At 37.0% G+C, this 11,035-nt stretch overlaps 1 protein-coding gene across 3 annotated transcripts in view; it reads left to right on the forward strand.

The window, feature by feature from the left end:
* The first annotated feature begins 5,581 nt into the window (after positions 1-5,581).
* The window catches only part of dlgap1b (discs, large (Drosophila) homolog-associated protein 1b), a 93,883-nt gene continuing 88,429 nt past the window's right edge, over positions 5,582-11,035 (forward strand). For all 3 annotated transcript variants that reach the window (XM_044104364.1, XM_044104362.1, XM_044104363.1), the window contains exon 1: positions 5,582-5,779. The gene's annotated coding sequence lies outside the window, so the exon portion shown is untranslated. The remainder of the gene's footprint in view (positions 5,780-11,035) is intronic.

The raw sequence follows: 11,035 nt of genomic DNA on the forward strand, positions 1-11,035 counted from the left end.
GGAAAAAGCTTGTGTCCCTTAGAGAGAACAGAGATGTTCCCATGATGAATGGAGGCTGGCAGCTGCATGAATGAGAGAAACAGAAAATTCTAAGTGCTACCTGTTCTATTCAACAACAGAAAGAGTTAGTGGAGATTTGTTTTTCGCATCGTAAGTGTTATTATGTTTACGTCCATCTTTTCTAATCTGCCTCATCCACATGGGTTCACTTAGCTATTTTTGTGTATTTTTCGGTAACCTTTGACTCATAATCACTAATCAAGTTGGTGTTAATGAATGAACTTGACACAATTTGGGTGTCAATGAATGAATTCAATTCTGATTTAAGTGTTATTTAGTTCTGCTAAAGTACAATCAAACAATCTCTAAATCTACATATCCCACCTACAAATACATAGTTCATTGTGAGTAATAGTGATGGATTGCCAACATTTCCAGGGCTTGTTTTGAAAACTCACAATTCATTGTGTATTCCACCCCCTTCATCTGAATAATTCAACTTCAATGCCAGTTCTTTTCTTAGTACTTTACGAGTGTTTGTATGGCTGCAGAAGAAGCCTCATCTATGCACAAAAACTTCTGGGTACCCAGGAATCTCTAGAATTAGGTAATAATTTGCTGGGAACTGAAAAATATGAAACAATGAAATTGCAGGCTTGAATTTACACACTCATGGTTACACACACACACACACACACACGCACACACACACCTCACCTTATATGGACTGGAATTAATCGTGTTTCAAGACAAAGAGGCCTAGATTAAATCTTGTTGGGAAGCAATTGAGTCTTCAAGGAAACATCAAAGGTTTGCAGATGTCCCCCTGGGCCTTTTCACCAGCTTCGATTGAAAGCACTGGTGGGAATGTGCTTACAGCCTCCTATTCTGCGTGTGTGTGTGTGTGTGTGTTTTTTTTCTTTTTTTCTTGTATCTAACCATGCCTCATAGCTCAGATCTGCTAATCTCTCAAGCCTTAAAAATTGTTCCTCAAATAGGTGTAGAGACAGGAAGAAATGTGAGATTGAGAAAACTGCAGAAGGTGCTACAGTCAAGGTTGTATAACTGTTTGTGGTGGTTTATATTAAAACTGCAAAGTTGGTCCTCGAGGGCCGGCCTCCTGCATGTTTTAGTTCTCTCCCTGGTTTAACGCACCTGAATCAAATGATGGCTCACTAGAAGGCCAAAGAAGAACATTGACATCCTGAGAAGGTTGTTGATGCCACCAGGGAGAGAACTAAAACATGCAGGATGCATATTTTAGGCCCTCAAGGACCGACTTTGTGAACCTCTCAGAACAAGATTTTTACTTTGGGGAAAGGAACAACACAAAGTAGTGTAAAGGTGAAGCAGAAGGAAAATAATATAGGGTTTTCACTTTTATGTTGCAAATAAGATCTAAAAAGTGTGACATACCTATCTAGTCCTCAAATTGTTTCCCCCTAAATAAAATTTTATGCATGTGTCTGCCTTTAGAAATCACCTGTTTAATAAATAGAATCCTGCTACACACCAGACTTTTATCCATAAAATATTTTAGAAAACATGCATTATTTTACTTTAGCTTTACTAACTGTTGTCTAATTAAAAAAAATCCAATGAAGTGTATTGAATTATATGATTATAATGTGACAAAATGTGAAAAAGTGCAGAGGGTATGAACACTTTGCAAAGCACAAAACATTGCGCTTTGCATGCAATGAGCCATATAGAAAGAAAATATAACAGACTTTTTGTGTACTGCTAATTTGATATCCAGGCTTCATTAACATTTGCATTGTTGCAAGGCTGTATTTGCAATAGCAGCATCAAGAGAATTTCTTACTGTGAAGTTATTAATAATTCACAACAATATACCCTGAGCTTCATCTACCACCACTATTGATTTGATCACTCAGGCATAGCAATTACTATTGGCCGAATAATTAAACTGAAGATATTATCTAAACTGCTGAGGAAGATAATTATGGCTTTATCTGTAGAGAACTGAGACATTCTGAGATTTCTTTACTTACGACCTTATCAGTTTCAAACAGACTCTCTAAATGTGATTTAAGTATTAAACTATTATTACTTAACAATGATTTAAAGGTAACCTTGCACTTTCTGTCATTTTTTATACATTTTCAAACCTTTTTCTGGTTTGAATTATTGATAAATGGCTGGCTGTTGCATGCTGAGCTTAAGGCCGAGGAAAAACCTGCACTGGATTTAGCTGCTAAGGAGACTTCCCCTGTGTCATGTAAAAGCAGCCACATTTTGGACACTTGTGTTTTCAGCTTCAATTATTCATTTTTAGTTCCTCTTTTACTATAAAACAGATTTATTAATGAGCTTCATTCGTAGGAGGATTTTGGAAATCTTACGCTTTTGTTATTTACAGGGCAACACATAATCATGTGCAGGCTTATGTACCAATAAGACCCTTAACCCTTCAAAGCCTGATACAGTAAACACTAATCAGAGAATTCTGGGGGTTTTTTTGCATTTTTTTAAGTTAACTGTTTATTGGATTATTTTAATAGAACAAATACAAGTTGTTGTTTTTTTTATCTTCAGAAGGACTCGTTGTGTATCATCGTTGATACTTTAGGAATTTATGGTTATTCTCTCAACCAAGAGGATATGAATTGTAATCTTTAAAAGTCAAATACAGAAATCATCTTAACCATCTGTTGCTTGCATTGACAAAGGTATAAGGGACTAACTTATTGATATTGCTCTTGCTATTTTGATTCATGCTTCTTAAAAGGTTTGTGTTGACGTCTTGGCCTCAGAGATTCCATCAGGACATAAAACTATAAAAAAGCATTTCTTCCCCTTTTTTGTATTTTTGCTCTTTGTATCACTTAAGTTTCAGGCCACCAGACAAATTTTTTGAACCAGACAAAGACGATGCTACGGAATAGGATTAGGGCCACCGAAAAAAAAAAAAAAAAAGAATCTGAGAATAAAGTCAGAATTCTGAAAATAAAGTCAGAATTTTTAAAATAAAGTCAGAATTCTGACTTTCTGACTTTAGTCTCTGAAGTCAAAATTCTGAGAATAAAGTCAGAAAGTCAGAATTCTGAGAATAAAGTCAGAAAGTCAGAATTCTGACTTTAATATTTTTTTTTCTGTGGCCCTAATCCTCTTCCGTACGATGCAAACTAGTATTTAAAAAAAAAAAAAGAAAAAAAAAAAGTAATTTAATTATTTAGGAAAAAGATCTACCAAAAATGTGAAGATGCACTTAATAAGTTCAGAATTCATACTTACTGACCATATTTTTTGGTTTAATTTTACCTGCCACAGACTGGCCTGATTGACCGACCAGTAGAATTACTATAAAAAGCACTTGTCTGACAACATAAAATAGGCCGAAAGATTTCCAGAAATCACCACATTCTGCCCAGCTCGGAAAAAATCAAATGCTAGAAGAAAGAGGTCACAGCTAATCACTTATTCACTCACCAATACACCAGGTGGAAGTTACCTATTGAGCATCATCAGGCTCATTAGAGTCATGATCAAGAAAAGAGAGCGATGGGATCTAATCCTGATCTACAGTCATTGATGTTTGGAAAGGGTTAGAAATTGTTCAAAGTCTTTGGGATTCCAGTTACTCACTAATGGAGAAAACATGAAACAGGGATGAACTTTTCTCAGACAAACCAGCCTACCACAATTATTCCAAAAGTGCACTTGCGAAACACCCACAAAGTCATAAAAGAACCAGATCGGAGGTTCTATAGTGGTTTAATCAAAGTTTGCTGGATGCAAACAGAATTGAAGACAAAACAAAAATTATGAAAAATCCTCTCAGTAAAGCTGTAGTTATTTACTGCAGTCATCTATGGATAAGCGTTTTGTTTCCAAACTCAAAATGACTTCTCACACTGGGATAAAGCAGGATTAAATCATCACACTAACAATTAACCTCAAAGGGAGTGAAATGGGATCGAACTTGATGGCTGATATTAACACAGTATGATATCAGCTGTGAATTATACAAATTTCTTTCAGCTCAGTTAATTCATAACGCTCCACTAGCAACACAAGTAATCAATGTAATCTGCATACAAAGCAAGTACTGAATCTCATTATCACTCCAGCTGATTTTCTCTCTCTCTCTCTCTTTCTCGTGATACAGCTAACTGGTCGGTTAGCTGTATCACGGGGAAATATTGATTCCATCGACATTTCCAGGGAACACTATTATTGACCGACTGCCACCAATAAATTGTGGAACGCTAGCTGATGAAAAAGCTTCGAGCTATGGTGATGAGATCCAATAATGACCGAGTGCAAATGTTTTCTTATGCAGTGTCATGCCCAAGCCCCTGTCATAGCTTGTGTTCAACATGCATACTGTCATTGATTTCTGATCATTCAAAGGCCACACTAGCAGAGCCAAGTAGCCTCCAGCAAGTTCAGGATTTTATTGCAGCTGCTGCAGCTGCTGTTGCCAGGGTTATGGTATCAAAGTATGCAACCTTGTTATGAGATCCAGGCTGCCTGGGAGGCAAAAAGGCAGCGTCTTGGTTGCTTTGTTGGTTTTTGTCTTTCCCAGCAGGATAGCCTCCAGTCATTCCACAGCATCAGAAACACTGAGAGGAGGAATAAGATGGTGTGGTGTGCCGTTTTTACACAACTTCTTCTAATCAAATGGCATAAGGGGGTTTTATATAAGAAATGTACAATATCGCTTGTACACATAAAACATCTTTAGAGTAAAACATCTACCAAAACTACTGGGCATTTAATGAAGTTCATTAAACAGTGAAATTTCTATATGTATTGACAGATAAATGACCAAAACAATCTAGTCACAATAGCTGTGATAAAAAGATTTTGAGCTTATATCATAATAATCTTCTCCAGGATGGATTTACTTATTTATCATGGGACTGCCAGTGCAGACTTTTGCATTATTTAGCCCTCCTCTGTTGGTTTTATAAAGCGATTAAAACCTTGTTGACCTTTCAGATTACTGTTTAAGTAATCTTAAAAAAGCCCTGTAACATTACAGATTATTGTAAACAATGAAAATATAGATTTATTTACTCGAATTGAGTTTTGTTCTTGCAGGATTTACAAGATCCCTGGACTATTTCAGTATTGAAAGGACATGAATGCATACAGCACAGTACTGGACAAATTGAGTTGTTGACCATGGAGTTCAGAGAATCATCCAAGCATTTAATGCACCTCACAAATAGGAATTTTGAGCTACAACATAGCTTCTTTGGATCCTCTCCATATCCCTGCACTAAACAAATAAAAGAATAAAGCAAACATATATATATATATATAGCTAGTCTTCGCCATTATCATTAGTTCACCTGATCGTAGACAGAAAAACATAAAACCACTCAACATATCCCACTGTTCTTTTGCTATTAATAGGCTTTTAAGGTGCAGAGCTGGAGCTGAAAGATATATAAGAATCTAGAACTCTTCTGTACTCCAGAATGAACATTTTGAGTGATATTTTACTATTATTTTGATTGCGTGGCACTGTGCGCAATGGAGGCTGGAGGATCCACACTAAACATACTCCACTCCGGCTTTTCGTTCTTTCCCTTCATGTGCAGCGCTGGTTCATACGTTCAGTGATGCCTCTGCAGCCCACAGACAGCGGTACAGGAAGATACTACGCTCTGCGGGACCTTACCGTGCAAGTAACGTGCCGTGATCAGTCCTGACTTCAGATCATTTTAAAGGAAACAAGGAGATTTGAGCGGAAATCACAGGATTACTCTTTCAGGGGCAGCCGGACGGACTCCGCTCAGACAAGGTAGGAAGCAAATGTTTGCATGTTGCTTCCCCACCAACACGCTTCATTCATTCTGCAGAGAGAATTTATTTGTCATCAAGTAAAGTGATCATGTACTTTATGAAATGTACACTTTTGGACTGGTGGGACTCGGACAGTAATGTCCTGTCGTGTTGTCTGATTTTTTGCACGGAGATGTACAACTTTGTCTTAATTCAGGTAATTTTAGAAATAAGGTTAACATGCCCGACAAACTTGGTAGACTGCTTTATTTTAATTGGCGCGTTGACAGCTGTCCCTACTATCGCCATCTGTGATAACAAGGCAGTTGTGGAATATCCAATCATCCCCATCCGTGCGCTTTGACGGCAGACCTGCGTCTGCTATTGCGTATTTGGCATTTAAATATGAGGACTAGCTGCAGAATTTCTGTTTTTCTGCAGCGATCGTACTTCTTCTATCTTTTCTCTTTACCAACCATTAACGCTGTTATCACTTGTGGGATGAGGTCGCAGCTTTATTCAGTGTCATCTCACCGCACATTAAGGGCTGTGGGATGTTAAATTGACCAAAGCCTCCAGTCATTCCACAGCATATCTTCATTTTTGAGGAACACTCCAGCCTTTTCACACTCATCCTTGGTAATGGGGACTACATGGGTCATTCATGTCATCCATGTCAAACTTGTTCAGCCCCTTTGGTACCCAGCTATCTTCAAAGATAGTTCAGTTTCTCTGAGTCTTTCCTAGTAGCACTTCTCCACACTGACTGTGTGATTACAGTCATTAAAACACTGCCTGAAGTAGCATTGCCAGTGCAATTCAGCCAGTATAAAAGAACAATGTTACATCTCCAAATTACTCTCCAGACTGAATCCAGCTGCGATTTGAATGGATCACTTGTCTGATCTAAACGCTTGGCTGGTTTGTCTTAGGTGATAAAGCTATTTGTCTGCCGGTTGAAGATGAAAATTATTCTATTAGGATATACCCAGTAATTAGGCAATTGTGTTTGAGCTGAGGCGAATGCAATAAACCTCTTATTTCTGGAGAGGTAGACTGAAATCCTAAGATCAGGGATAAGAGGTCAGTGAAATATGCTGAAGCCATAATTCATCAACTAATTAGAATGTAAAGCCTGAATAACAGGGAAAACACTTAACACTGCAGTTGAACTGAATTACTTTTTTTATTCTCTCTTTGTGTTATGGTTAGTTATACTTTTCTGCCAAAAGGCTTTAGGCGGACATTTTTCTGCTCTCTTATCTAAAGTATGCAGCAGTCAACAATCTGTTGATCTTCCACTGCTGCCTGTAGAACTTGTGAAAAGACCAAACATGCACACTTTCCTTATTATTCACAAGGCCACAGCAGTCTTCCTCACATGCCAGAGACTGTCTGCTTCTTCCTTGACTGTAGGGGTTTCATTGTACTGTGAAAACAGAAGTCTTGCATTTTTCGCCTGTCAAGTAATGTTAGTATCTGTGCTGAACTCTAGGAGCTCACGCATCATAGTCCATATTTTTCTCTTCAGTTTTGTTAATAAATTAAATTAATCTATCTCTTTGCAAATATGTTAAATTGGTACTTTTTTTTTGTCAGTGAGCCAAGAGTTTTTTCTGCTCCTGAGTTATTTATTCAACTTTACATATAATATCATCAAGTTCATCATCCCGTTTATTTGTTTTGCACATTTGCACAACAAAATTTAAAGTGCTTTAAATAATAATAACTGGCATGTGTGTGATTGATCTCTGCACTTTTAATAAAGCTTTTAAACAACATTGGTAATTTTCTTTAATTCACACTAGCTCAAAATTGTACATACGGGCCACTACAGTAATGTGAGCTTAACATCTGTGTGGGAAGACAATGCTCCAACATTAACACCTTGAAGCACATGTGACATTTTCAGCTACCTACATGAACAAGGAAGATGTTTATGGCCAGATGAGACAAAGATTGGGTCATTTCACCAACAGTTTGACAACAGTTTATTGGAGCCAAGGAGAGGTTTGAAAATCTAAACACTGTACAAACTGTCAGGCATGGTGGTAACAGCATTATCCTTTGGGCTGTTCTTCTCACAGTCATATGAAATAGTGAAGAGCAAATCCCCCTTCAACAGACTGTTGAAAGTCGAATGCTACTGAGTGTTTATTCTAATCTTTTTAAACTATCTTTTTATCTAATCCATTATATATATATATATATATATATATATATATATATATATATATATATATATATATATATATATATATATATATATATATATACATATATATATACATACAAGATACCTATGAACACTGCCTTAGTTAATCCCTTGCAGGTGATGCCAGTGGAATATTGGGAATGGTTTCAAGTGAAATAAGAGCTGTTTAATAATTCAACATCTCTACATCTTTTTCACACTTCATACATACCCCAGCATGTCTCGCTTGATTATGCGGATAATGCTGTCCAGATGAAATGCGTCATCACAGAATGGCCTTGTTGTTGTACTGTTTGAGATTGACTTTGAAGCATCAGAAAACTGAAATTAAAATGAACTTGTATATCTAGATATAATTGTAACAAATGGCCATTGTGTTTCAAGGACCAGAGGATAGAGGAGCATTGGCACAATGATTGCTTTCTAACACCCCAGGGGTTATCACACAAGAAGATTCTGCAAAGCGCAATGATGACAGACCTGTTACTCATAACTTGTGCCCCCCTGCAGGTTTAATTAAAGAAGGCCAAAAGTCTCGGCTGTGTCGTAATGACGCTTGTGCATGACAGCAATGATGAGTCAGGTGTTATTGTGTTCTCTGACGTGCTGTAAATCCTGCCGTGTGTTTTTTCTTTTGCCAAATTTTAATTATGCTGTTTAAAAACACTGTTGGAGAACCGGGCCCTGTCAAGTCCAACTATGTCTTGCTCTCCCTCTGTTACTTGCGTCGGAGAACCAGAGATGTTCCATTTCCAAGATTTCAATCACATGATTAACATACTTACACTTTTAGCTAATAAGGAGACTCTCTAAGTACTCCTGTACAAGTTCTGTAATTTTATACTTTCTAGAGCAGTGGTCCCCAACCACCGGGCCGAGGACCGGTACCGGTCCGTGGACCAATTGGTACCGGGCCGCGCAAGAAATAATTAAATATGTCCGTTCTCTGTATTGAGTCTGGAGGAGCTTTTATTTTGAAAATCCTAAACCGGATGCTGTCGGTTACGTCTTGCACGTCAACATGCAGCAGAATGAGTAAGATACAACTGCAAAAAGTGTGTTTGGAAAATGTATAATACTGCCCCTTTAATTACCATGACTTATTTTTCTGTTGGATATTATCATTGATGAGACAAATAAAAAAAACAAAAACATTTTGATCAATTTGGATCATGCACTGGTAAAGTGGTTTACTCCTAGAAATTTCTGTCGCTTTCCTGGATAGGCAGGGGTATGTTCAAGATTTCTGTGTGACATGACTTTTTAAAGTCACAACTAATTGAATGTCTCATGGAAAATAGGGCTGTTTAAAAGGATGCTAAATAAAAAAATATATATATATCATACTTGCTGATCTCTGAAGGTTGTTTGACAATATACCCCTTCCGGTCTCTCTTCCTCGCCGTTTGTAGCTTGTATGTTTAATCCGTTGTTCTTTCAAGGCTTTTTTCTACCTCCATTTTTTTTGTCAGCTTAAGCATAAAGGATATGACTTATTTTTTTTTACGTTTTACAAGAATCGTTTAAATAAGGGAAGCTTATTAGATTCCTAAGAATCTAATAAGCTCAAAATAATCTGGACATAAGTCATGAGTGTACTCTGCTTTAAGAAAAAAAAAACCAAACAAACAAACAACAACAACAACAAAAAAGGTTTGTTTTCTTTTTTCTTTGTTGCAAAAAATAGGACTTGCTTTGGTAGTATAAAAATGTATTCTAGACATTCTTTTTGTCAGGGGACACTGTTAATTCTGGTGGGAGAAGGAAAGGAAGACGTGTTTGTATGCCTTCCAGCAACTGGAGCATGCTCCAACTTTGAAAGGCCAGTGCCATTGTTGGGTAACATAATCCACCAGGGAGGCCTTAAGCTGGAGACTGGGGAGAGCAGCCTTTATCAATGTCCCCGTACGGATGCAGACGCCTTTCAGTGCTTGAGTCTGCTGTAGAATGCTAAGCAACTGTTACTTAACTTGTGTGATGAAGTATACACATTCTAACCTTGTTATAATTCTGAATTTAAATAATGCAATGTACCATGCCTGTATAAGGAATGGCAATGATGGTGGCAGATTTTGATTTAGTTTTTTCATGATGTCAAGGTGAGCAGATATATGGCCAAATGCAAATGGCTCCTCTGGGTTAAAGGCATCCCATAGATAATGGTGTGTTGATGATTTTAATGAAGTGTTGTGGAGTGTATGGTCATCTGCAGAATTGATACAGATAAGAATGTGTCTGTGAGAAGACTCTTTATAGTTACTGTGGCTCAAGATTGATTTTATATAGACTTCTGTATTGGATTCCCTGGAATCTAATAAGCTCGGTCATTGCTGCTCACAAGCAGAAAGCATACAGTAGATTTACAGCATTGACTGAGCATATTGTGCCCTTGTTACAGCTGCAGCAATTACCAATTGTCATTTGTGCCACTCTTGTTTTATCACATCAAATCACATGTGATTTTTGTAAAGACAAAAGTATTTCAAATGCCAAATTTGTACTCGCAAGAGTATTTAACTTTGTATGTACAATTCAGTTCCAAATCAAGTGTACAAATACAAAAGAAAAATTAACAAGCATTGAAATGAATTGTGAACAACACAAGGTCCTAAACAACCATTGTTGTGTTAGTTCATAGCAGGGTTAAATGAGCTGGGCATTTAACACGAAAAATACTTTATTTAGGGGGGAAAAAATATAAATATATATTTAGCGTTTGTAACTATAAGATACAATAGTTGGTGCTCATTTATAGAACATAATATTGCCATGTAGGGGTTATTGACCCAAATTACAATTCATTTTATATCACATTTTATGACATTTTGATTCTGAAGAAAACAATTTGTATTATATCGTTCAGAACATAGGATTGTCAAGTGACAAACTGAACTAAATAGAGATTTGGGCCAGTGGGACATGTGACTTTAGCTCAATTAGTGTGAGGATTTTCTTCAACTTTGAGGCCTACTATTTACAAATTGAAGAAGCCTGATTTTTTTTTTTTAAGTCCAATTATGTTCAAACAAGTGGTTAGCCAGGATTTTAAAATTATAGGAA

The sequence above is a fragment of the Gambusia affinis genome, linkage group LG21 (genome assembly GCF_019740435.1).
Source record: "Gambusia affinis linkage group LG21, SWU_Gaff_1.0, whole genome shotgun sequence".
Classification (NCBI taxonomy): Eukaryota; Metazoa; Chordata; class Actinopteri; order Cyprinodontiformes; family Poeciliidae; genus Gambusia; species Gambusia affinis.